Genomic DNA, 26,681 nt, shown 5'->3' with positions numbered 1-26,681 from the left:
GTTAGAAGATGAAGTGGTACTCTTGAAGAAGAATTGGAATAAATTAATTAAAATTTCAACAAGGGCATTGAATCCCTAGATCATATTCTCAGCATGCAGATGTATTTTCTTATCAAAATAGATATTGGTTATCAAGAATGTGAGGCATTGTAAAATAATGATCCCGAAAGCTCATGAAATGAAAGACATTCCAAGAAGATTTATCAAAATTTTATAGCATCAAGTAGTAGCTCACTTGAAGACCCAAGGCAGGTAGTATACTAGGCCAAGCATGTTCACCTTAATGATGCTTAAGGAGATTCTAGAAATGACAAGAATGCAAGGAATCATAATGAAGAGAAAGGATCCACAAGAAGGAATAGTAAAAGACATATTATGACATGGATCATAAAAAAGCATCCAAAAGAAACGTTGGAAATAAAAAAATAAGTATGGCTCATGCAAGGATGTTGAACAGCAAGGAAATATGGCTCCTCTAAGAGGAAACTTCAGAAGATCAAGATCTCCTTCCATATCTAGGTACCAAAATAAGTTCTTTGGTTATTTTTTCTCATGCACAAAGTTTGGACATAAAGCATATGATTTCTGGACCAATGATGTGGTAAGCTATAGAGGACATGATCAGGTTCCTAGATGGAGACATGCAAACCAAATTAAGAGAATCAATCAACCATATCTACAAGTGTTAAAGCTCGATGTTGAATTTCATGTATGCCACAACGAAGGTCACACATCTTGAGATTTGTAGACCTAAATATAGATAGTACAATAATGAAAGATTTCCTATCAGTGTTGGTAGATGGAGAAGAGGTCAAGGAGGAACTCGACTAGGTCAAGTTCCTAAAAAATGATCCCTTGAAGAAAGCTTATTCAAGGTCATTACTTGTCAAATCAAAACTTGAAGAATAAATTAATATATGAAGGAATTATTTATACTATGTTTTGATGGTAATATCTCAGATGTAAAATGAATGCAGGAATTAACATGCTCCTATACATAAAGAAAAGAGCACGACCTTAGGAGGAGTACAAAAATAGTGGAAACATGGTTTTAGGGGGAGAATAGGAACAATCGTAGACCAACAGTGGAAGCATGATCTTAGGGGGAGTACAACAATAGTAGAAGCATGGCTTCATGGGAGAATAAGAATGGTCACAAGAAAGAAACAAAAGCATAGAATTAGGGGGATACTATATGTCAACAAGAAATAAACATGGTTCATTTAGGTCCACAAGATGATTTAGGAACATGTACTCATACAAGATTATTAGCTTGGAAGTTTTCTACAAATATCTGTAAAAATTCTCCATTGATGTTAAAGGGGGACAAATTATGGACATTGATGTAATAGGGAGAGATTACAAGATATTGAGGTAACATGGAGAGATTCCAAGTATTACATTTGAGCAAGGAAATATTGCAACACTTCACTTGTACCAGTTAAAGACAATGATAACTTTGCTAAGACATAAGTTTCTATTCGATTTATTGTCATTTGATTATTATTATGTTATAGATATCTATGTTTTTTTGCTATATTTTTTTGTACTCTATTATATGTAATGTTGTATAGAGGAAGGTATACAGAAATTTGTGCATACATATGAAATATTATGGAACAATGTTTCTATTTCATGTTTCACACAACCGTTCTTCAACACAAAAAAGAAACTTCACTTAATATTTCTTAAATTGTGAATAAAAGCACCACCATTCCAGTCTTGACAATAAAAATCAATTGTAAAGTTTTCAATAACCTTGTGAAACTCTCATTTACAAATTGGCTACAACCTTAATGTCTCCTGAACAGTTCTTGATGAGTACTTACTCCTATAAAAGCCTTGCCACTCCATAACTTTCCACGTCTCCTTCGAATTTGCTACTAGTATTAATTAGTTATGCATATTCATATTAATTAATTATTTATGTTTCCTGAAATCTTAAAAAAGTATTTCCACTGCACAACTTGTACCATTTTTTTCCAATCTGTTATATCTAATTGTTTTGCATACGTCAAACAAATCAAGAAACTAATTAATGTTAAGAAACTTCATGTTCTCACATGTTTTGCACAATCACTATCCAGGTATGGAGGTTCTTCACTACACTTCGTTACCTCCGCACAATCCTTCATTCCACATAGATTCATGACTTTATGCACCTGTTCTCCTGCATAACTAAATCTGTAAAAATTTAAGATGGAATCTTTTTTAAAGTGAAGTAAGAGCAAAACACACTAGTAGTAGCTATGATAGTGTGAATGGAAATGTTAGTTCTCTGGAAGCTTCTTCAACACCTCCGCACTCATCTTTGGCATCATTGGACAAATCAATAACATTCTCAAGAATAACAGTCTCAGAGAACTCACTAACAAAATAACCACTAACAATATTAGCCTTTTTTTTCACGCCTTGAATCTACATATTAAAATAGCTTTATGTGCACTGTGGAGGAAGAAAAAATACTCGATATTATAGTACCTGCTACTTAAAAAACTCCACCATATCCAATTTCTTTGCACACAATTTCTTGTGCACTTCTGGCACAGCCTTTCTCTGCAAAATAAATTTGTAGCAGTTTGATATTAAATTAATATTTCAAAATTACTTCTACATATTTCTTCTGAATTCTCCACACACCCTTTCTATCACACTTCCCCCACAACCTTTTTCCTTCCCCGCATATCACAAAATTAACCTTTTTTTTTCCATGCCTTGACTCTGCATATTAAATTAGCCTTATGCAGAATGTGAAGGAATACATCTTGACTCGATATCATTCTTTCTCTTTAACGAACTCCATTGCAAACCCTTACTCTTGCACTTATCGCACAACAAAACAGTAACAGTTAGCCGCCCCCCCCCCTCCTCCTCGCTTATGTAAGGGACCTGCAACCCCATTAGTCATGGCATCATTGGAAAAATAAATAACAATGTTGGGCATAAGAGTGTCAGAGCATTGACCAACAAAATGACCACTCATAAAATCAGTCCCTTCCCTTATCAATGCAATGACTCTACATATTAAATTAGCATTATAGGGAGTGTGGAGGAAGAAAGTTTGACTCTATATAGTCTCTTCTCTTTAGCAAAATCCGTCATACACAATTTCTCTATACACCCTTTATTTGCACATCGAAATCATAGCAATTTCATATGAAATTAATATTTCAAAGCTAATTTTATGTATTTCTTCTCAATTTCTCCACACGCCTTTTATGGTACACATCCCCCCCAACTTTTCTCCTTCCTTTGCATATCACAAAATTAGCTTGATTAGTCTTTGTTTTAAAATTTTGGAAAAATGAAAATGAAATAAAAATATAACATCGATAGCTCCAATTTTGATGTGTAAAGTTTAGCCTTATGCGGAGTGCAAAGGAAGAAAGTTTGAATCAATATAATCCTTGGTCTTTAACAAAGTTAACAACACAACCTTTCTCTTGCACTTTCGAGACTTCCAACACACCCTTTCTTTGCACAACAAAATAATAGCAGTTAGCCCCTCCACCACCACCCTCTATCCCTTCACTTACATAAGGGAGCTACAACCCCGTCAGCTCTGGCATCATTGGGCAAAACAATAGCAGTGTCAGGCATAATACTGTCAGAAATGAAATGTAGCATGTTTTTATATATAGTATTTTTCTAATTGTGAAAGTATTTGTTTAGCCTACAACAAGTGTATGAATGCAGGGATGTGTGTGGAATAAAGGTTGTTTCCCATACATTTCTCTTCTACGCAACTACTTCCATATTAAGGTGCTTTCTCAAAAAAAGACCACCACACACTCTATCCCTACTACTCTTATTCAAAAAAAATGAGAAAACAAGAGTTTAATAATTACAATTTTATAAATAAAGTACTATAGAAATAATTAATGGAGATTAATGAGAGGTTTAATGGAGATTAAAGTACTCTCAAGTTTTTATGAGGTAAAAAAATGAGAAGATGAAGATATCCTAGTGATTCAATGAGACTCAGCCATGGAGCACATAGTTGAGTCATGATCCATTGTCTCACTTTGATTTATTGTTCATTAGTGTTATAATATAGTTATATTAATAATGAATAAAAATATAGCACAACTCAAATGCATGCAACCATCGAGTTCAACACTGTCTTAATATTATATTTCATATTAAAAATATAACAATGACTATTATATGATTTACAATAAATGACCATGGGTGGTCTAATTTGGTAGATTCTTTGTTGGAATTGGAATTGCATACATGTGAGATATATCCCTTTGTTTGTGGACATAAAATTTTTGGAATATTGGAATGTTGCTCTCTTTTTCTACTCTTGAATGACATTTCTTATGGTAGATATGTATTACAAATTATATGTTGCAATTCTTACTATGTATTATTGATTACAAATGCATGATAGGCATCCACCAGGATGTCATTCTCATTTAGAAAAATTAAGGCTTCTTCAGCCTTTGGTGTAGTAATGGGGTTCACACATCCTGTTTCTTGAGGAGCTCTAAAACGAGAGTGTTGGTGTACATGCACCTAGTTAGCCTTAATTAGCTTCAGTTCAACTCTAGTTATTGCATGTGATGTGCACTTGGATTTAGTTAGTTAACTCAAGTTCTTACATGTGGTGTTCACTTGGCTTTAGTTAGTTAACTCGAGTTCTTACATGTGGTGTGCACTTGGCTTTAGTTAGTTAACTCTAGTGCTTGCAAGTGGTGCACATGCACATTAATAGAACATAAAGAACACTTAGCTTCAGTCACATTTAATTATACATTTTTATTTCATGTAAAACTAAACTTAACTTAGTTTCTTTATGTATTGATTCTCAAACCAATATTGTGTAATCAAATTCACTCTCGATTCAATTTTTCATTTTCAAGTTCTTTCAAGTTTGTGCAATTATTCTTCAACTAGCTCCGTATCTGTGCTCTAATAATTTTACATGGTATTAGAGCTATAGGGGCTTGGAGAAGGTGCATGAACAATATTTTGCAGGTTGAAGATCAAAGAATTGGAAATTGTTCGGAGATTTGATTTGCAGATCAAAATATTAGAGAATTGCTGCAATTGTTGCTATAACTACAGGTGAAAGAATGGATTTCTCATATTCAACTATTCTTACTCCATATAAATAATTCCAATGGAATCCATAGATTTTGCTTCACCTCAGAGGAAAAGGCTTGCATCAGATAGTTATGAATACAAAAGATGAACCAAATTCTGCCATTGAAAAATCCAAATACTTCAACAGGATGGACAAGGCTTTAGGTCTTTTATTGTTATCCATATCTCCAACATTGCATTTCCATGTGGACACATGCAACACTCTGAATGAGGTTTTGAAAATATTGAAGAATTTATTTGCAAAGCAGGATGAGATGCAGGCTCATACTCTTGAAAATGAGCTAAATTCCTTAGATCTAAACAACTTTGAGAACATTCAAGATTTATTTACGAAATTCAAAAAATTTCTTCTACAATTACATCATTGTGGGATCGCTAAATCCAATCAGGAAGTTCAATTGATCCTTTCTATTTTTTCTGAATTAGGTCCTGAATATGATGTTTTCATTTCTACATTTCATACAGTTAGACTTGAAACTGGAGATAAATGGAAAATACCCAAACTTGATGCATTTATTGAGTCTTTCATTCATCAGCAGGGTAAGCTCATCAAAATGGCTTCATTAAAATCTCAAAATTCACATGCACTTGCCATGCATGAGAAAGGAAAGTCCAACTCGAAACCAATTTAGTAATCCAAAGGAAAAGTAAAAGCAAGGGATCCTGATCCAAGAAAGGGATGAAATCCAAAACCTCCAGATGATTCTTCCAGCTCCAAGGGTAAGAAGGGAAAGAAAGGAAATTCCAAGTGTCCTTATTGTAATAGAGGTTATCATCTTGAATCCTCTTGCATGCAAAAGACTATTGATCTAATGGAAAAGACTCTTCAACAAAATAATCTTGGTCATCATATTTTAGAAAGTGCCAAGAATAAGACTAAGGAAAAACCATCTGAAACAAGGGGTAATGGTCATTCTTTGATTTCACTTCATTCTACACTGCAAGAATGGATCATTGATTTAGGAGCTTCACATCATATGGATTCTTTAAAGGAATCCTTTTCTTCTCTACATGCATACTCGAGACCTCCTATTCCAATGAGGGAAAATTTTGCAATTGAAGAAACTAAACAAGGAAGAGTGCAATTCGAAGATGGAATTTTTGAGAATGTCTTGCATATTCCAAGGATTTGTATGAATCTTATTTCAGTGTATTAGATGACACACACAAGCACCAAAAGGAACGTAGAATTTACCCCTGATTCCATGAGAATTTATTATATGAAAACCAATTTGAAGTTTTTATCTAGCAAGGTAAATGATCAAGCTCATCTGTATACATTTTCTGATTTTGTTCCTCAATCAGATTCTATTTTGCTACTTACGCATGCAAATGAAGAATGTAGGATTTGGCACGAGAGATTTGGGCACCTGAATTTCAGATATATGCAACAACTTAGCAAGCAAGGGATGGTTAAAGGATTTTTGACCATTGAATTTTCAAATGATGTTTGTAATGGATGTGCTATTGGAAATCATCCACAAGACAAGTTTGAGAAGGGGCATGCATGGAGAGCCCTTCACCTTTGGAGCTTGTACATAGTGATCTCATGGGTCTATTTCCAGTACTTTAAATGAGAAAAGAAATATATGTGTTGTCATTTATAGATGATTACACGAGATTCACTTGGTTTTACTTCTTGAAACTCAAGTTTGAAGTTTTTCAACATCTAAATATTTTCAAATAACATGCAGAAAATTAGTCTGGAAAATGCATCAAGATACTTTGCACAAATAATGGGAAGGAATATGTCAACAAAGATATTCAGAATCTTTGTAATGAAGTAGGCATATAGTTGTAGCAATAGCTCCTTGACTCCGCATCAAAATGGGGTGGCCGAAATGAAGAATAGTTTTGAAAGAGATGGCCAATTGCATATTGCATGCAAGATCTCTTCTATCAAAATTATGGGTTGAAGTTATCAATTGTGCCTCATACATCCAAAATATATCTCCTCATAAATATGTTACTGGAAAAACACCTTTTGAGGCTTGGAATGGCATGCAACTTGAAGTCAGTCATTTCCGCATTTTCGGATCTTGAGCATAGGCCCACATTCCTAAAGAGAAGAGAAAGGCTTTGGAGCCTCATAGTAGGGAATGCATGTTTGTTGGATGTTCTCGTGAAGTTAAAAGGTACATATTTCTTGATATCAACACTGAAGTGAGTGTAAATTTTGACGAAGATTCTTTGCATGCACCACTAGATGAACCTATTACAGAGATGCCCTCACCATTAATTGATGAGTATGCAGATGATACTTCAGATCATAATTTTGATCTAGATGAGCCTTTTGCTGTGAAACTTGTAGGACCACCAATTGTTGAACATCGAGATCATACTTCCTCATGTAGTTTGGAATATTCTCGACCAATATTAGCACAAAAATGGCACACCATGAGTGATCTCCTAGATGATCATTCCAGTATACCTCAGTTTGAGGAAGATCCACAAGCACCCTTAGCTATAGAGTGTTTGAAAATTATATATTATGGAGCAATGGAACACATAAAATATTGCAGAAATATAAACACAGAAAATTCATAAAACAAGAGAGACACAGATATACGTGGTTGACCCAGTTTGGGCTATATCCATGGAGAAATAGCCAGTCCTTCTTTTATTATATTATCCAGGAAAACTAAAGAGATACAACCTACAACAGATCTGCTGTAACACCCTCTTCGCTCTCAATATCCTCTCTCTTCCTCACTCAGAATAGATATACATAGATGTAATACAATTCCCTCATATATAGTGAGGGGTTACCTTCTAGGGAAAAAAACCCTAAATTAAACATAACTTCTACCATAATATCATCCGCCTAATGAATGATCCAGATTGACTAGAAATTACTAGACTTTTACAAGGTAATTTTACATCTATTTTTAGCTTCAGGGGTGCTATCCCTGAACCCCCGTTGGGGGACCGCTGGCCCCCGGACCCCCTAGTCAGGGGGGATTTACCTCCCCGGACCCTTGTGAGGGGGACAAGCCCCCCCCCCGGCACCCCCCTACGTGGAGGGGTGTACAGTCTTCCTGGGGTATACATCTGGCTGAAACCTTTGAATACAGAAGATAATCAGGCTCCACACCCAACAATCTCCCACTTGGAGACTGATTATAACAACTCCACTGCTGCTTCATTTGCTAGACAGTGACTCCACTTTGGACCTGGCTATTTCTCATCTTCTTCATCATACTTGAAGACCAATTGAAATTGAGCAAATTCTCAGTTTCTCCCTGGTTACAATTTTTGTTAGCATATCTGCAGGATTCTGGTTAGTGTGTATCTTTTCCAGCTTCAAATGAGTTTGCTAATTTTCTTTTGAGCACATTTATTTCCTGCTTGTTAGAACCTACAACAAGCATGTCATCTACATACAATAACAATATAATATAGCTACCATCATTTTGTCTTTTGAGATAAACACAATGATCAGAGTGACATCTAGTATAACCTCATTCAGACATAAACCTATCAAATTTTAGATACCACTGCCTTGGAGCCTGTTTTAAGCCATACAAGCTCTTCTTCAACCTGCACACTAGTTTCTCCTTCCCTTTTACCTCATATCCTTGTGGCTGCTGAATATATAGTTCTTCCTCCAAATCCCCATGGAGAAAGGCTGTCTTTACATCTAACTGTTCAAGATGCAAATATTTAGCTGCTACTAGACTTAAAATAGTTCTGATTGAAGTCATTTTAACAACAGGAGAAAATATTTCATCAAAAGCAATACCTTTCTTCTGTGCAAGCCCCTTCACCACAAGTCTAGCTTTGTACCTCTATTTTCCTCCATCTTCTTCCTTCAACCTGTAAACCCATTTATTCTGCAATGTTGTTTTACCTGCAGGAAACCTGACTAAGTCCCAAGTCTGGTTATGTGCTAAGGAGTCCATCTCTTCTTTCTTGGCTTGCTCCCACTTCTTCCTAGTTTCTACCTGCACTGCTTCTTCATAACATTCTGGTTCACCAGAATCAGTCAACAATACATAATATAATGAAGGAGAGTATCATTCAGGGGGTCTACTTATCCTGGTAGATCTTCTAACACCACTTTCAGGTGTTTGAAGTGCTTGTTGTTGTTGTGGTCATTGTTCTGGCTATTGATCATTATGATTTTTAGGCACCATCACTTTTCTTGTGATATCGTCAAGCACTGTGTATTCTCTGTTTTCTTTTTCCTGTAATTGATTCTTATACAAGACCTTTTAATTGAATATTACATCTCTGCTCCTAATGATTTTGTGATTTTCATAATCATATAAGTGATAACCAAAATCATTAACACCATATCCAATAAAGGTATATTTCTTTGATTTTGCCTCAAGCTTTGTTCTATTTTCTTTGTTAATGTGGACAAAGGCTTCACAACCAAAAGTCTTCAAAAAGGAGTAGTTTACCTTTTTACCTGTCCATGCCTCCTCTGGAATACCACCATCCAAGGAACTTGAAGCCCCTTTGTTTATTAGATAAACAACAGTATCTACAACATCTGCCCAAAATTGTAAAGGCAATCCTGCATGCAATCTCATGCACCTGGCACGCTCCATGATTGTCCTGTTCATCCTTTCTGAGACACCATTTTCTTGTGGTGTTCCTGGAACTGTCTTCTCTATACGAATTCCATTCTCTGAACAGTACCTATCAAACTCTTTGCTGCAATATTCGCCTCCATTATTTGATCTGAGACACTTCAACCTTTTCCCTATCTCATTTTCAACCAAAGCTTTCCATTTCTTGAAAGTATCAAATAGATCAGATTTATTTCGAATACAATAAATCTAGGTTTTTCTGGTTGCATCATCAATAAAAGTAACATAATAACGAGAGCCACCAAGAGATGATACTTGAGCAGGTCCCCATACATCTATATGCACAAGCTCTAATTTTTCACTCTTCTTTTCTTTCCCAACTCTAAGGAATTTGACTCTCTTCTATTTTCCATAAACACAATTCTCACAGAATTTTAAATCAACATGCTTCAAACCTGGCAATAAATTTCCTGAGTGAAGAATCTGCATCCCCTTCTCACTCATGTGCCCGAGCCTATGATGCCACAATGCCGTATCTTCTCCTATAGAGGTTAAAGCATTAACATAATTAGAAATACCATTGCATAAATACAATGTACCAACCTTTTCTCCTTTCGCTATTACCAGGGATCTTTTAGTGATCTTCTAGGTTTTATCTGTGAAAGTAGTTACGCAACCTTCACCTCCCAACTGCCCTGTTGAAACCAGATTTTTCTTCAGATCTGGAACATGCCTTACCTTCTTCAATAGCCAATGATTTCCATTTTGTTTTTTTATAAAAACTGTACCCATTCCAACGATTTTACAGGGTTTATCATCACCCAATCGAACTTGTCCAAAATCTCCTTGAACATAATCATGAAAATGTTTCTTATCAGGTGTGGCATGGAATGAGGCCCCTGAATCTACCACCCAGGCATCAATAATATTTTCTAATGAAAGAATCAAGGCATCTTACAACACATCACCTATTACATTCGCTTCATGATTAGTTTCTTGCTGCGCATCTCCTTCTTTTCCCTTCCGAGACTTGCAGTCTTTCTTCAGGTGTCATTTCTTCCCCCATTTCCAGCACACTATCCTCGATTTGGACTTGGATCTACCTTTTCTTGACTTACTGCGATATCCTGGGCTCTTTTCTCTTTCCATTTTTCTTCCCCTAGTCTCTGCAGTCAAAGCATTACCTCATGTGTCACCGGAGCTTTTCTGTCGCATTTCCTCACTAAAGATTGCATCGACAACATCATCAAACTTTAAAGTACTAGATCCAGAGACAAAATTACTAATGGCCATAACTAAACCATTCCAACTTTCTAGCAATGAGCACAGAAATAACAGATCCCTAACTTCATCATCAAAATTTACCCCTACAGAACTTAAGTAACTTGTAACTGTATTAAAATCATTTAAATGATCTGCAACGGATCCACCTTCTGACATCTTCATATTAAATAAACGCTTCATAAGAAATACCTTATTTGAGGCTAAGGGTTTCTCATATAGTTTGGCCAATGCCGACATTAAACCCCGTGTTGTCGTTTCCTTTGAAATATTAAACGCTACCGATGTCGCTAGGCACAACCATATTGTTCCAAGTGCCTTTCTGTCCAGAATATCCCATTCTGTGTCTGTCATACTCATTGGTTTCTTTGTCTTTCCGCTCAATGGTAGGTACAGATCTCTCTGATACAGATAATCTTCCATCTACATCTTCCACAGCTGGTAGTTTTGGCCGTTGAATTTTTCGACCCTAAACCTACCATCTTCCGCCATTGCTCCCATTTGAACTAGGAACCCTTCTCTCCTGTGAGCTTATCAGCCAAATAGACCTTTGGCTTTGATACCAGTTGTTAGAAAATTATATATTACGGAGCAATGGAACACATAAAATATTGCGGAAATATAAACACAGAAAACACATAAAACAAGAGAGACACAGATATACGTGGTTCACCCGATTTGGGCTACATCCACGGAGAAACAACCAGTCCTTCTTTTATTATATTATCTAGCATAACTGAAGATATACAACCTACAACAGATCCGCTGTAGCACCCTCTTCGTTCTCAATCTCCTCTCTCTTCCTCACTCAGAATAGATATACATAGATGCAATACAATTCCATCATATATAGTGAGGGGTTGCCTTCTAGGGCAAAAAACCCTAAATTAAACATAACTTCTACTGTCAGATCATCCGCCTAATGAACAGCCCAGATTGACTAGAAATTATTATACTTTTACAAGGTAATTTTACATATATTTTTAGCTTCAGGGGCGCCGCCCCTGAACCCCCGCCAGGGGACTTCTGGCCCCCGGACCCCTGAGTCGAGGGGGATTTACCCCCCCGGACCCCCGCGAGGGGGACAAGCCCTCCCCGCACCCTTCCATGTGGAGGCATGTATATTCTTCCTGGGGTATACATCTGGCTGAAACCTTTGAATACAGAAGATAATTAGGCTCCACACCCAACAATCACCCAACATAGAGCCATGCATGCCCATGCACGCTTATATGATCCATGCATTTGATCCAACATTAAAGAACTTTTGAGGTCTAAAATGGGCCTTCTAAGAAAAATGTACAACCAAAATAAATTTTATAAGAACCAATAGGATTCAAGATGATGATGTCAACCATGGGGGATGATTCACATTTTTGGGGGTAAAAAGGTAAAAAGATTAAAAAATATAAAATAATAATACTATTTTTTCAACTTGTATTTTCAACTTATCTCCCTAAGGTTTTACTCAAATTTTGAGCAGGATTTCTCATTGGATTTAATTCCTCATCTAAGGAGTACCCATGTTGCATACTTTTGATGAACCCTGCTATACAAAAAAGGAGAAATACATGAAAAAACATGATTGTAATAATGGTTTTCATGTATTTCTCATTTTTCATGTAGAAGGGTCCATTGAAAGTATGCAACATTGGTACTCTCTAAATGAGGAATCAAATTATGCTTCCAATGAGTGTTCTTGCTCGAAATTGAGTAAACCCTTAGCGAGGTAAGTTGAAAATATGAATTGAAAAAATAGTTTTTCCTTTTTTCCCTCTAATATTTGATGATGTAATCTAATCTTATATTATTATTTCCATTATTATTTTATAATTTCCTTAGGAGGCCCATTTTAGGCCTCAAATTTTCCCTAATGAGAATTGTGCAAAAGCAACTAGCCATCCTAAATGGGAAGCAACAATGGATGAGGAATACAACTCTCTGATTCAGAACCAAACTTGGGATCTAGTTCTGCTACATTCCAATCATAAACTTGTGAGGTGTAAGTGGGTTTATCAAACCAAGAAAGTAGTTGATGGCCAAGTTATTCAATATAAGACATGATTGGTAGTGAAAGTTTTCAACAGGTACATGGTGTTGAATATGATGAGACTTTTTCTCCAGTGGCAAAGATGGATTCCATTTGGCTAGCTCTCTCCATTGTAGTAGAAAGAGGATGGGAGGTGCATCATATGGATGTGAATAATTCCTTTCTTCACAACGATTTAGAGGAGGAAATGTACATGGAGCAACTACATGGATACATGCAAAATTCATGTATGGTATGAAAACTAAAGAAGTCTCTCTATGGCCTCAAGTAGGCACCTAGAGCGTGGTATGCAAAGATGGATTCCTATTTATTATCTCAAAATTTTGTATGCTGCAAATCTAATTCCAATGTTTATTTTTTGAAGAAAATTGACTCCTTGTTGATCACAATACTCTATGTAGATGATCTTTTGATAACATGTAGTTAAACTTCTTCCATCACTAAGATTAAAACTGCATTGCATAACTAGTTTTCAATGACAGACACGGGCTTGCTAAATTTCTTCCTTGGACTAGAGATCAATAAGAGTGGTTCTAGGATTACCATTTCTCAACCAAAGTATTCTAGAGATATTTTGGAATGATTTAACATGAGTGACTGTAAGCCAACAGCCACATCTCTTTTATGAGGGATAAAGCTTGAGAATCACAAAGACACACCATTGGTTAATTGCCCATTTTATTGTCGGCTTGTTGGAAGTCTTCTTTATCTCACTCAGTCCCATATTGATCTCTCATATGCCATAGGAGCAGTTTCTAGATACATGCAGGAGCCACATGAGTTACACTGGAAAGCTGCAAAGCACATCATTCGATATGTCTAGGGGATAATTACCAATGGGATTCATTATGTAGAAAATTGTCCTTTAGATCGCATTGGGTTCACACATTTAGATTGGGATGGCAACAACATTGATCATAAGTCCACCTCTGGTTATGTGCTTAGTTTTGGATCTAACCCAATTTTTTGGTCAAGCAAGAAACAGGTTGCCACTGCTTTATCATTAGAAGAGGTTGAGTACAGAGAAGTCAATGCCACTATTCAGGTCATTTGGCTACAAAATTTCCTATCTGAGCTTGGTTTTAGTTTTCATAGTCCAATTGTAAGCTGGTGTGATAATCAAAGTATGCTAAAGTTTTACAGAGATCCAGTGCAACGATAGTAGACCAAACATTTCAAGATCCACATGCACTTCATTAGAGAACTCATTCATGATGGGATCATTGATGTTCAGTACTGTCCCAGTTCTTAGAAAATTTCTGATATCTTCACCAAGACTTTCACTGAGAATAAGTTTCGATTTCTACGAGATTGTCTTGGGGTGAAGGACGCGACTGCATAGCAGTTGTATTTTCTCTACTTTTTGCATTATATTTTGAGGGGGGGTTTTCTTCCCACTAATTTTTCCATCTTTCCTCTTTTCATGCATTATATATGGGTATTTAAAATGGCCTTGTTACCGTGACTCATTCATTTTGTATCACACTCACCTAAGTTATGCTTAAGGGGGGGGGGGGGGGGGGGGGGGGGTGCGGTGGTGGGGTATTGGTGTAAATGCACCTAGTTAGCCTTAATTAGCTTTAGTTCAACTCTAGTTATTGCATGTGTTGTGAACTTGGATTTAGTTAGTTAACTTGAGTTCTTACATGTGGTTTGAACTTAGATTTAGTTAGTTAACTCGAGTGCTTACATATGGTGTGCACTTGGCTTTAGTTAGTTAACTCTAGTGCTTACATGTGGTGCATGTGTATATTAATATAACATGCACAATTAGCTTTAGTTAGATTTAATTTTCCATATTTATTGCATGTATAACTAGGCTTAACTTCGTTTCTTTATGTATTGATTCTCAAGCCAATATTGTGTAATCAAATTCATTTTTGATTCCAATTTTTCTTTTTCAACTTCTTGCAAGTTTCTGCAACTATTCTTCAGCTAGATCTGTATTTGTGTTCTAATAATTTTACAGAGAGTCTTGCACCATGTTCGAAGAGCATCCCCTATCAACGACAATTATCAAATGACAGGACCACGACTCAAGGAACTCAACGGCTACCATGACATGTTGAAATCAATGGCTCTAATGACATTAAGCTCTGTCATGTGGGCTCTCCAACCCATACCCAACTTGGTTTGGAAATCAATGGTTGAAATTGAAGGTCGCAAATCCAAAACTAAAAGAAGTTTTCAGGGGTATACCCTGACATCAGCGGAGAGGGAGTGGGGTTCCAATATCAAAGTCCCATGCATGATTCCATGACCATAGATCGAACAATGGAGGTTTCATACTAACATCAAATGATGTATAAAAATTGCGGACCCAAGAGGGTAGGGTGTTTGAACACATGTTTCACCCTCCTTTGGAACCATGCACTTCCCATGTCAGCTTTTATGCCAATGTGCCACTCATTCACCTACATCAAATCCCCTTTGCAAGAATATACAATGAATACCATAATTAACCTTTCGTCGAAACTTATGAACATAAGTTATCATTATGGAATTAGTAATTGAGTTTTGTTTGTTTAAAATGTTTTAGGAAACACATATGAGAGGTAGTCTCTCGAATTCATTCTAATGGAAGGAGACCATATCAGAAAGAAAGGTTGTTTGCAATCAAATTATTGTAAGAATTTACCCAATTCTACAATATCTATGGTATTTATCCATCTATATCCCCAATGCAACAATGCAACAACACTAACATATAGAGAAAACACTTCGAAATAATGGAGAAATCTACTTAGTTCTAGATTAATTTATTATTAGTCACTTGTTGTAGAGCGTTGATATTGTGTTGTCTTATTTAGGATTAAAATCATATTTATTAGGGAGTTGTTCAAACTTCCGAATAGATTTGTAATCTTATAAATTTATGAGCTTTCTTGATTTACTGCTGATGAATAGAAATGGCCTGTGCAGGCACTCTCAGGTTGAGCTAGCCTCACCTGGGAGCTGGCCATTTCTTTCGTAGTTTATCCATCTTTAGTTTTATCTTTAATTTTAACTCCAAACTATATTTGACTTTGTTTTTTTACACGACCCAGTGGAGGAAAGTACCATAGTTGGAGCCCTAGTGGTGTCCATGGCTAAGGATGTCTCCCTATATATTTAGCCTATAACATGTGTCACTGATGATTGATTCAATGAATAATATGTCTCTACTGTAGTGTAATACTTCAAAATATGATACCTTGACCAATAGGAATATTTCCCTAAATTTGAATCTAATACCAGAGGGGAGTCAAACCAAACATCTCTTTATGATAACTTGTCATTAGAACTAAATATGCATTGAGCTTCTCTCACCAAAAAATTAGGGATCAACTACATACCACCACTACCATGTTTGGTGTTTTGTGATGTGTAATAATCATGAAAAATGAAACTCAATATATCTAAGCATAACACTTAGTTTGATAAAAACAAATACAGAGAATATCAAGAAAAAACATGAAAAACACAGTGAACAACATCTACAACTACTTAATTACACCAAGCAGCAAAACACGGGAGTGGATTGATCTTCCTCGACTCTGCATCTATATTTATACAAAAATTCATGTCAGTTACAACAATTAAAATATCAGTTTTGAAGGCGGTGCTGCCCTTTTATTTCTACAGGTAGTGAGGCGATTATGGCTATCAAAACTTTGATGAGGTAAGGCGGTGGTGACCTCCAGAAGCTGAAGAGTTGAGGTAGTGACGATGGCGGCAGAGGAAGATGAGATCAAAATAATTAAGTATTCTTACATTCTCCCCATTAATTATTTCATAAAAAAGAACAAAACTTTGCTATTTCATCAAAATGTCGTTACATCATGCATACTCCTATGTTTTCCCTATGAGTTTCAAAGAATTCTTTTCCCAAGGGTTTTGTAAATATGTCTGCAAACTAGTCTTCTAATCTGCAAAACTCCATACATATTTCGTTAATGCTTACTAATACTCAAATGAAATGATTCCTCGTATCAATATGTTTACTCTTCTTATGGAAAACATGATTTCTTGATAATGCAATAGCATATTTGTTGTCATAGAAAATATGAGTGGGTTCTTTTTGTTCATGCAACAACTCTTTCAAAATTCTTCTCATCCACACAGTTTGACATGATGTTGTTGTGGCTACAATATACGCTGCTTCAACTGATGATAGAGTCAAAATGGATTACTTCACTGATGCTTGTGAAACTGTACCTCAACTAAAACTGAACACATACCCATATGTGCTCTTCCTGTCATCAATATTGCCTGCAAAATCACTATCTGTATATCCAGTTAGTTTAAAATCTGAATCGTATGTATACATGATACCATAATTTCTTGTTTCAGCAACATATCTTAAAATTGTTTTTCCAACTAGCCAATGGGTACTCTTTGGAGACTCCATGAGTATGGAAATTAAACTTACAACAAACATCATATCAGGCCTTATTGTAGTAAAATACATAAGACTTCCAACCAATTGTTTAAACAAGGTTGGATCAATATTTGAACCTTGATCATCCTTACTTAGTTTTGTAACAATTGCAATTGGGGTTACAACTGGCTTATAGTTTTCCATACTGAACCTTTTCAATATATCCTTTGCATAATTAGATTGAAAAACGAAAATACTATCTTCAAGTTGAGTTACTTCAATACCAAGAAAATATTTCATTAGGCCTAAATCAGTCATATCAAATTCTATTTTCATGTTTGTCTTAAAATCATCTATTGAGAGATCTCTAGTGAAAATCAAATCATCAACATACAAACACACAATCAAAATTTTACCTTCTTCATTTACTTTTGTATACAAAGTTGGCTCACTTGGACTCTTGATGAATCCATTGTTATTTAGATATTCATCAATTCTACTATACCATACTTGGGGTGCTTGTTTCAATCCATATAATTCTTTCTTTAATTTTTAAACTTTATCTTATTGACCATCAATTTAATGTCACGAGGTTGTTTCACATAAACCTCTTCTTCTAGAAAACCATTTAAAAATGTAGACTTAACATCCATCTGATATATTTTCCATTTATTTTGTGCAGCAATAGCTAATACCATTCTTATTGTGTCAAGTCTAGCTATAGGTGCAAAATTTTCATTATAATCAATACCAGGTTGTTGACTGAACCCTTGAGCTACAAGTCTTGCTTTATGCTTTTCAATTTCACCTTCAGCATTCACTTTAGTTTTGTAAATCGATTTAACACCTATATTATTTTTACCTTCAGGTAAATTTACAAGTTCCCAAGTATTATTTATTTCTATAGCATCAATTTCTTCATCCATGGCTTTTATCCAAAATTTTTCTTTCACAACTTCATCAAAATTTACTGGATCATATGCAAGTAATGCAAAATTTGAAACTTGATCTATTTCATCATTCTACTCATACAATTCCTTTAAACTTCTAGTCTTCTGACCTTTAATTCTATTCTTTAATGTAGCTATTGTAGGATTAGATTCATTACTCACCTCCGATGTTGTTGTATGTTGTCCACCATAACCTGATGTTTAACCATGTTCTTGATTTGTCGGTATTTTGAATTGTAATGGACAGACTCCTGGTGATTGGCTTGTTAAAGTGCTTGCAGCGGGTGTATATGGAATTGAATGTCCACCTTGTGTTTCTTTCTCATCTTTGTTATCATCTCCATGAAATAATACAGTTGTCTATGCAACAAATTTATCTATGCTTCCATCCCAACCTTCTTCTTCCTTGAATTCAACATCTCTACTGATAATATATTTCTTGGTGATGGGATTATAGAGTCTATATGCTTTAGACTCCTCACTATATCCAATAAAGATACATTTCTCACTTCTATCATCTAACTTCTTTCTCAATTATTTAGGAACATGTGCATAAGCAACGCAACCAAAAATTCTTAAATGAGATATATGAAAACTCTTACCACTCCAAGCTTCTTCGGGAACTCAACCCTTCATGCTTTTAGTTAGACTTCTATTAAGAATATAAACATCATAGGCTACCACTTCTCCTCAATATTCATTTGGTAGATGCTTTTCCTTCAACATACTTCGAGCCATATTCATAATAGTTTGATTCTTCCTTTCAACTATTCCATTTTGCTATGGAGTATAATGTGTAGTAAACTGCCTCTTGATTCCATGCGATTGACAAAACTCAATGAAATATGTTAGCATATATTCACCACCTCTATCTGATCTCAAGTTTTTAACATTCTTTCTACTTTCCTTTTCAACCATACCTTTAAATATTTTAAATACAAAAAATGCTTTAGATTTTCTATTTCAGAAGATAAACCCATGTTTTTCGACTATAGTCACCAATAAAAGTAAACAATTAAACATGACCAACCAAAGAAGGTGTTTGCATTGGTCTACATAAATATGTGTGAACAACCTCTAACAGAGCTTTCGTCCTATACGAAACTCCAGATACACATTTCTGTTTATGATTCTTTGCAAGTATACAACTTTTACATGAGCTCGTTGGCTATTGAATACTCGACAACCCTTTCACCATCTGTTTCTTATATAGCAAATCTAGACCACCAAAATATAAATGACAATATCTTAAATGCCATAACCATGATTCATCAAAATTATTAGTTTTGTAAGCATTCAAGGAGGGAGACAATTCATTTCTCATTATAAGTGGAAACATCCTATTCTTTTTCATTTCTACTCTTGCGATGATAGTACACACATTATTCTTAAAGAACACTCTATACCTTTTCTCTATCAATTTTCCAATGCTCAATAAATTGCATTTCAAGCTAGGTACATAATAGACATCATCAATTGTTCTTCTATCACCATCTCTAGTATAAACAATAATTACTCCTTTACCTTTAACACATACCTTAATATCGTTACCCAACTTGACTTCACACTGAATACTGGTGTTTATATTGGAAAACAAATATTTGTTTCGAGTCATGTGATATATTGGAAAACAAATATTTGTTTCCAGTCATGTGATTGCTGCAATTGCTATCTAAAAACCAAGTATCATTCGAACATTCTTGAGTCATGTTACAAGTCATAAACAACAAACATCTGCCTGCCTCTTCAAACACTTAGTAGCAAAATGGCCATATCTTTTGCAATAATAACATTGAACTTTAGACATATCATACCTTTGATTTCCTCGATGCCAGGTTCTATTGTAACTCCCCCTTAAATTAGAAGGACGTTGTTGATATTTCTCTTCATGTTCATAATTATCTCGCGAACGTCTTTGATCAGCTACTCTACTGCCTCATCCTCTATTACTCGATCTTCCTCTGCCTCTTCCTCTATGAAATTGAAGCTGAGTTTTGAAGGCATTCTCCAATGTACTATCATCATATCTTGACATCCTAGATTCATGTGCAATCAACGAACCAGTCAACTCTTCAATTTTCATTTGACTTGTGTCCTTGAACTCTCCTATAGATACAACAACTGCTTTAAACTTCTTTGGAAAACTTTGATGGACTTTCTTGATCACTCTCTTGTTTGAGAGGTCTTCTCCATATTATTGCAATTGATTAACAACACTCATGACTTGAGTCATAAAAGCATCCATAGTTCCATTGTCTTTCATTTTTAGATTCTCGGAATCTCTTCTCAAATTTTGCAACTTGAGGTTGTTTACTTTCGCTACAGCCCAATAAAATGATTCAAAAGTGTCCCATGCTTTCTTCGAATATTCTGCATTTGAGACTTTTGAAAGTATACCATCATCTAAGCATTGTTCTCTCTCAACAACATTTGTAAGAGCCATCTCTCCTGCCTCATTATCAGACTCCAGATACCCATCAATAACAAATCCCCAATGATCGTGAGAACACAACAATGTTTTCATTCGAATAAACTAGGAATCATAACTTTCTCAGTTAAAATAGGAATTGACTGAGTAATATTAGTATTTAAAACCATTTTAATTCAGTTTACAAAGTACTTTAAATTTTCCAAACAATCAAAAGCTCTTCCTTGGCTCAATCCCCCTCGTCAAAAAATCTTTAACTCATTACCCACTTAATGTTAATAAACGAAGTAGAGCACACATTGAGACAAAAAATTCCTATGACAAAATAAATATTTCCTATGCCAAAGCAAATAAAGGTTTAATATAAATCCCTTCCTTCAACGTGTAGATAAAATTGCTCGAAAATTTATAACATAAAAATGTCCCCCATCTACTCAGCCATTGAAACTTCTCCGAATTTAAAAAAACATACTCAGAATGCCTTCAAACATGGAATTTGAAAAATAATTCTACTTATAAAATCTGCTAATCAAAAAGTGGCACTATCATGACAAAATAAGCTACAACAGTGGTAGTTGCGACTTATGGCAGATTTATCTCTCTTCTTCTGACTCCAAACTTCACGATGCCCCCTCCGGACACTACACACTGGCCTCACAAATCTTCACCAGAATATTGCAGCTCTATTCGACCACCCCGAGCAACGGATCCTCGCAAAATAAATTCTACTTCACTCTCAGCACTGCACAACAATTACGATTTTAGTCCAGCATTAAACAACTCCAACTATTTCAGTCACAAGCCCTCTGCACAACAGTGCTGTTCATTCTCACAAAACAACAACTTCCACCGAATTTCAGGGAATAAAGGCTTCCAACCAATTCCGAATTGGCTCTGATACCAGATGATAAAAACAAATACAGAGAAGATCAAGAAAGAACACGAAAAACACAGTGAACAACAACTACAGTTGCTTTATTACACCAACAAGCAAAAACCGGGAGTGGATTGATCTTCCTCAGCTAAACATCTATATTTATACAAAAGTTCATGTCTGTTACAACAGCTAAAATATTAGTTTCTGAGGAGGTGCTTCCCTTTCATTTCTGCAGGCGGTGAGGCGGTGATGACTGCCAAAACTTTGATGAAGTAAGGCGGTGGTGACTTCCAAAAGCTGAAGAGCCGATGCTGTGACTGTGGCCGCAGAGGAAGACGACATCGAAATAATTAATTATTCTTACATAGCTGAGTGACCTAAAGATCACTAGGAAGACGACATCGAAATAATTAATCATTCTTACATAGCTGAGTGACCTAAAGATCACTACTATAAGTAGTGTGATGAAGGTAGCTGACCACTATTACAATTGTGAGAATATCATTTGTCCAACCTTAATTATCGCGACTAATAAGTAACCAGGAGTTAATACTGGATGGGGAGTTATGAGTGGACAAATATTGATGGCTGGGCCCAAGTGAACAGTTAGTTCAAATACTCTGGTTATCTAATCGAAAGGTGGATTTCGAACCTCCATCCCGATATACCAACTATCCTTTGAGTCACCTCCTTTCTAGTTTAACGGTATTGAAAAAAACTTCCAAAGGATAGATAGTTGGGTAACCATATCGCCTGGTTGAATGAATGGCTTAGAACCCTCAACATGGCATCCCTAACATGTCTTGAGAAGTTGCAATATCATATTCATCGCATTGGATATTAACGCCTCTACATTTTACACAAATTCATGTTAACTCACGTCAACTTTAACAGCCAAAATTTGGCACCATTTATAATGGCTTAGCGTTATTGATCTACGTCAGGACATGCTTCAAAGCACTAGGCCTTTCTACGCCACTTTTGTTTCCATGTCTACTATCTCTCCGAAGGCGGATAGTATTCTACGAGCTACTTTTTCATATATCAAGTTGTTCAGCTCGATGGAGAGTATGACGGAGAGAGATATTCTTGAATTTCAAATATAACACGCCAATTTTGGAATGTCGTAGCCAAATTCCAGAATCATCTTTCTTTCTTTCTTTTTTTTTTTAAGAAATTATATGTATAATCCATGTCATCATTATAATTAATATATATTTATTTTAATCAACGATTTGACATGAGTGAAAAGATCAAATTTTTTTACACTCAAATATTTTTAGAGTACAAAATACAATGTGTAGTTTTCATTGTTTAAATTGTATTTTTGAACATTATATAGAGTATATATAAGACCAAATAAACATTTTAATTGTAAAAAATTAATTTTTCATGTTATATACATATTTTGTTTAAAATGACATCTAATATATGCATAATTCTTTGAGCTTAAGTTAAATGCAGATTTTTCGAATATACGGGATGGGCACCGTTAAAAAATTGACCAGGCCATGTCTGTCAGACTCCCAAATATTCAGGGAATCTGTAATCTACTTAAAGATGCCCTGTATAATTAACCTTAAAATATTTTACATATATATTAAAAAGTTTATTTAAATCTCGTATTGAAATATTTTTTAAAAATATAAAGTTTAAACATCTTACTCACACTTTTTTTTAACTTCTAATTACTTTACAATTTTACAACATATTCAGTTTTTTTATAGCAAATATTATTTTTCTATTTACAAAAAATATAAATGGACAAACTTACACATCCCCATATTAAACGGTACAATAAAAATTTTGAGTCGATAAACAAAAACAATCAAAACTTACGTCAGAGAACCTGTAAATTTGGAAGGAAAACCCTCTACCATGTTCGCTGAAAATTCTGTGTCATATCCAAAAAGATTGTCAACGATTATATGGTTGCATCCCCTTTTTGCTCTGAGCAGTATCTGCTACACATCTTGCGTCATTGAGAAGGGCTTGTTGTGGTACATACTACAGACAGGTAAAATATTTTATTTCCACTACACATCTTGCGTCATTGAGAAGGGCTTGTTGTGGTACAGACAGGTAAAATATTTTATTTCCAATAGGCTTCTCAACGATTATACGATTCCATCCTCGTTTGCTCTGAGTATTATCTGCTACACACGTTGCCACATTGAGATGGGACTGTTGTGGTAAAGACAGGTAAAATATTCTATTTGTTGTTCCGGCAGGTCTAGTTTTGGCATTTGTATATCTAGCCTTGAAAGTCCTCCTGAGGAACACATCCATTTTCTAATTGCAACCTTTAATCAAGCGATACATAACAAACATTCAGAAAGATGCCTTAGATCTGAAAGCAGGATATTGATGTTTAGCATGGAGCATGAGTTGGCAAATGTTACGTGGGACCCTGTTCAGAAAAAAATAATCACAAAATTATATGTACCATGCCTTCCAAAAAGAGGATCCCATTGAAGAAAGTTCATTTAAAAGGAATATCCTTAGTACAATATCTTCATCGCAATGATCCATAAATATGACAACCTTCTTCCAGGACTTTCTCATTCGACTTGAATGTAATATAAAAATTCTCTGGATGTTTGCTATATGCTATTTTGTTAGTAGGGGTTAGGCACTACCCTATGTGACCTTGATTTCAAAGTTTAATATCTACTTCAAGAAAATATTAAAAATATTATTGTATCACTAGCATTAAGAAATGGTTCCTGAAATAGAAAAGAGAGGAATCCGATAGTTTCGGTCATTTTTCGCAAATGAATAATTAGGTTTACACAGAAACAAGTAAATTGCAATAGGGTTATAATAAAATTTTAGATAACCTCTGTGTGAGAATACAACATATATCATTATGGAATCGAAAAATTTTCTTCTCTCCCAGATTTGCTCATATTGGCAAAGTTCAAAATTATTCTTCACCCTTACCTGAGATAAGATCGAAATCCTTAACTCTAATAACCACTCCACTTCAGTCCTGTATCTACCGTGTCATTGTTCATGATAGATGCTTTGCAATTACTATATAATTCATTCACTATGATTACTCGTTAAATGTGAATAGATCACCTTGGCGAAATGTGATTAGATCACCTTGGGGATTCGTAGAAGTGGTAGATGTAATATCCTATTTTACTAAGTTATTAAGTACCTGCAACAGTAACAATTGATGGAATCCATTCAATAATCATGGCATTGTTCTTGTTAGTCCCTGCCATCTGGCAATGGGCAGGGACTATAGTAATCGAACAGCCTTGCTTTAGCATTAGTTTCCAGTTTTAGTCCGCTGTTATTCGGTGATTATTACAAAGTTTTCAAACGTTGCTGGGATGTGCCGAGATAACCAAAGTCTTATTTGGAGTTGAAGCTTTGCCATCTTATTTGGCCTCTTCCCGAGGCGGAAGAGGCTGGAGCATAGCCTAAATTGCTTTTTAGGTCCTGTTCATTATCACTGACCGTCAACGGTCTCATGTTAATGTTAACATTAATTTGTATTATCGGCACAATTGTTTGCAGGGTAGGCTAAGGTTTGCAGGTTAGGCTATTTGAGCATGTTAACGGGTGTTGTGCAGCAGGTGCTGCAGGTGTCCATGCATGGCGGGAGGTGTCATGAACCACCGCCTATGTTCTTGCCTACTCTGCCTCTGTACCCACCTTTGTCTCTGTGGGATCAACGGGCTATGCTTCCACTCCGGCTGGGAACTTGGATTCTGGTTTTCTCATCTTTGGTGCTGGATCGACAGAAGCAACTGCTTCATTCAGTGAACTTGGTGCTGGATCGACAGAAGCAACTGCTTCATTCACTGAACCAACTGGATCTATAGGGGAACTGGATCACGATGACGATCATCAGAACGAACAAGGCTAGAAGCTAGGTCCTTATCAGTTGAGAGTGCTTACCTTCGGTTCAGAGAAAAAAAAGAGCCAGGTCCTAGCCAGTGAAGAGCGAGGCCCTAGCCAGTTAAGTGCGAAGCCCTAACCAGCTCTCTGTCGCATCTATTGTTGAACAAACACTAGGATGTTTCGTTGGGGGATTGGCAGACTTCATCCTTCAAGGCCAGAACGGGGCTCAGGGATCGGTCACCCTGGACCCTATATATTGCTTATTTATGAAAGCGGAGGGGGCCAGCCTTAGGGTGAACCGTCACTGTGGTCATTCGACGCTAATGGTTGTCAGGCGAAGGGATTCGGACCCGTGTTTTCTAATTCACGATTCAGAGTAAAGCGGATCTATATTTTACGGTCGATTGCGGGATGGAGCCCGTGTTTGTTGGTTAGTTGGTGGAACCAACCGAAGAACTGTCTAACGCCCACTACGTTCGTCGGTGAAACCAACGATGATGTATGAGCAACCTCACAAACTTAATATCAATGAAAGAACCATCCCTTACTATCAAACTTATATGTCGCTCAGGGCTGCTTGGAAGAGAGAAGGAAAAGAAAGGCCCTACAGCGCTTCTAGGGGGTGGGGGTTAGGGGGGGTTTACATACAATCGCAACCGAGGAGCAAAGTGGTTTATGATTTCGTCTCAGAGGCATTCAACTCATTTGGTAGATCAAAGTCCATGGCCTCGGGGGGAATTCCGAGCTCATCGTCTGAAGCCTCCAGCAGATAAATCAGATCAATCCCCGAGCCTGAAGCTAGGGTTTCTCGGCCTTCATGGCCTCTAGACTTGTCGTAGGTGGCACTCCAGATCTCAGCTGCGTTTTCTGAGCATCTCAGACATATGTTGAGCCATTTTGCAAGCCCAAACTCGCACAGTTTGAAGACATCTGTGTTGAATTTCTTGGGCAATTCGTACATGAAAATCCTTCGACCTCTGCAACTGTCCTCAAAGTGCCAATTTTCACCAAAGGATTCAAGATCCGGGTTGTTGAGCAAACACTCGGATGTTTCGTTGGGGGATTGGCAGACTTCATCCTTCAAGTCCAGAACGGGGCTCAGGGGAATTCCGAGCTCATCGTCTGCAGCCTCCAGCAGATAAATCAGATCAATCCCCGAGTCTGAAGCTAGTTGCTAGGAACGTACTCTTCTTCTACTGCTGCTAGGGTTTTATCTAATAGCAGAGG

This window comes from Pinus tabuliformis, chromosome 7, assembly GCF_031772625.1.
Source record: "Pinus tabuliformis cultivar Carrire ecotype Pingquan chromosome 7, CPIR1, whole genome shotgun sequence".
NCBI lineage: Eukaryota > Viridiplantae > Streptophyta > Pinopsida > Pinales > Pinaceae > Pinus > Pinus tabuliformis.
Note: the sequence above shows the minus strand (reverse complement) of the source record.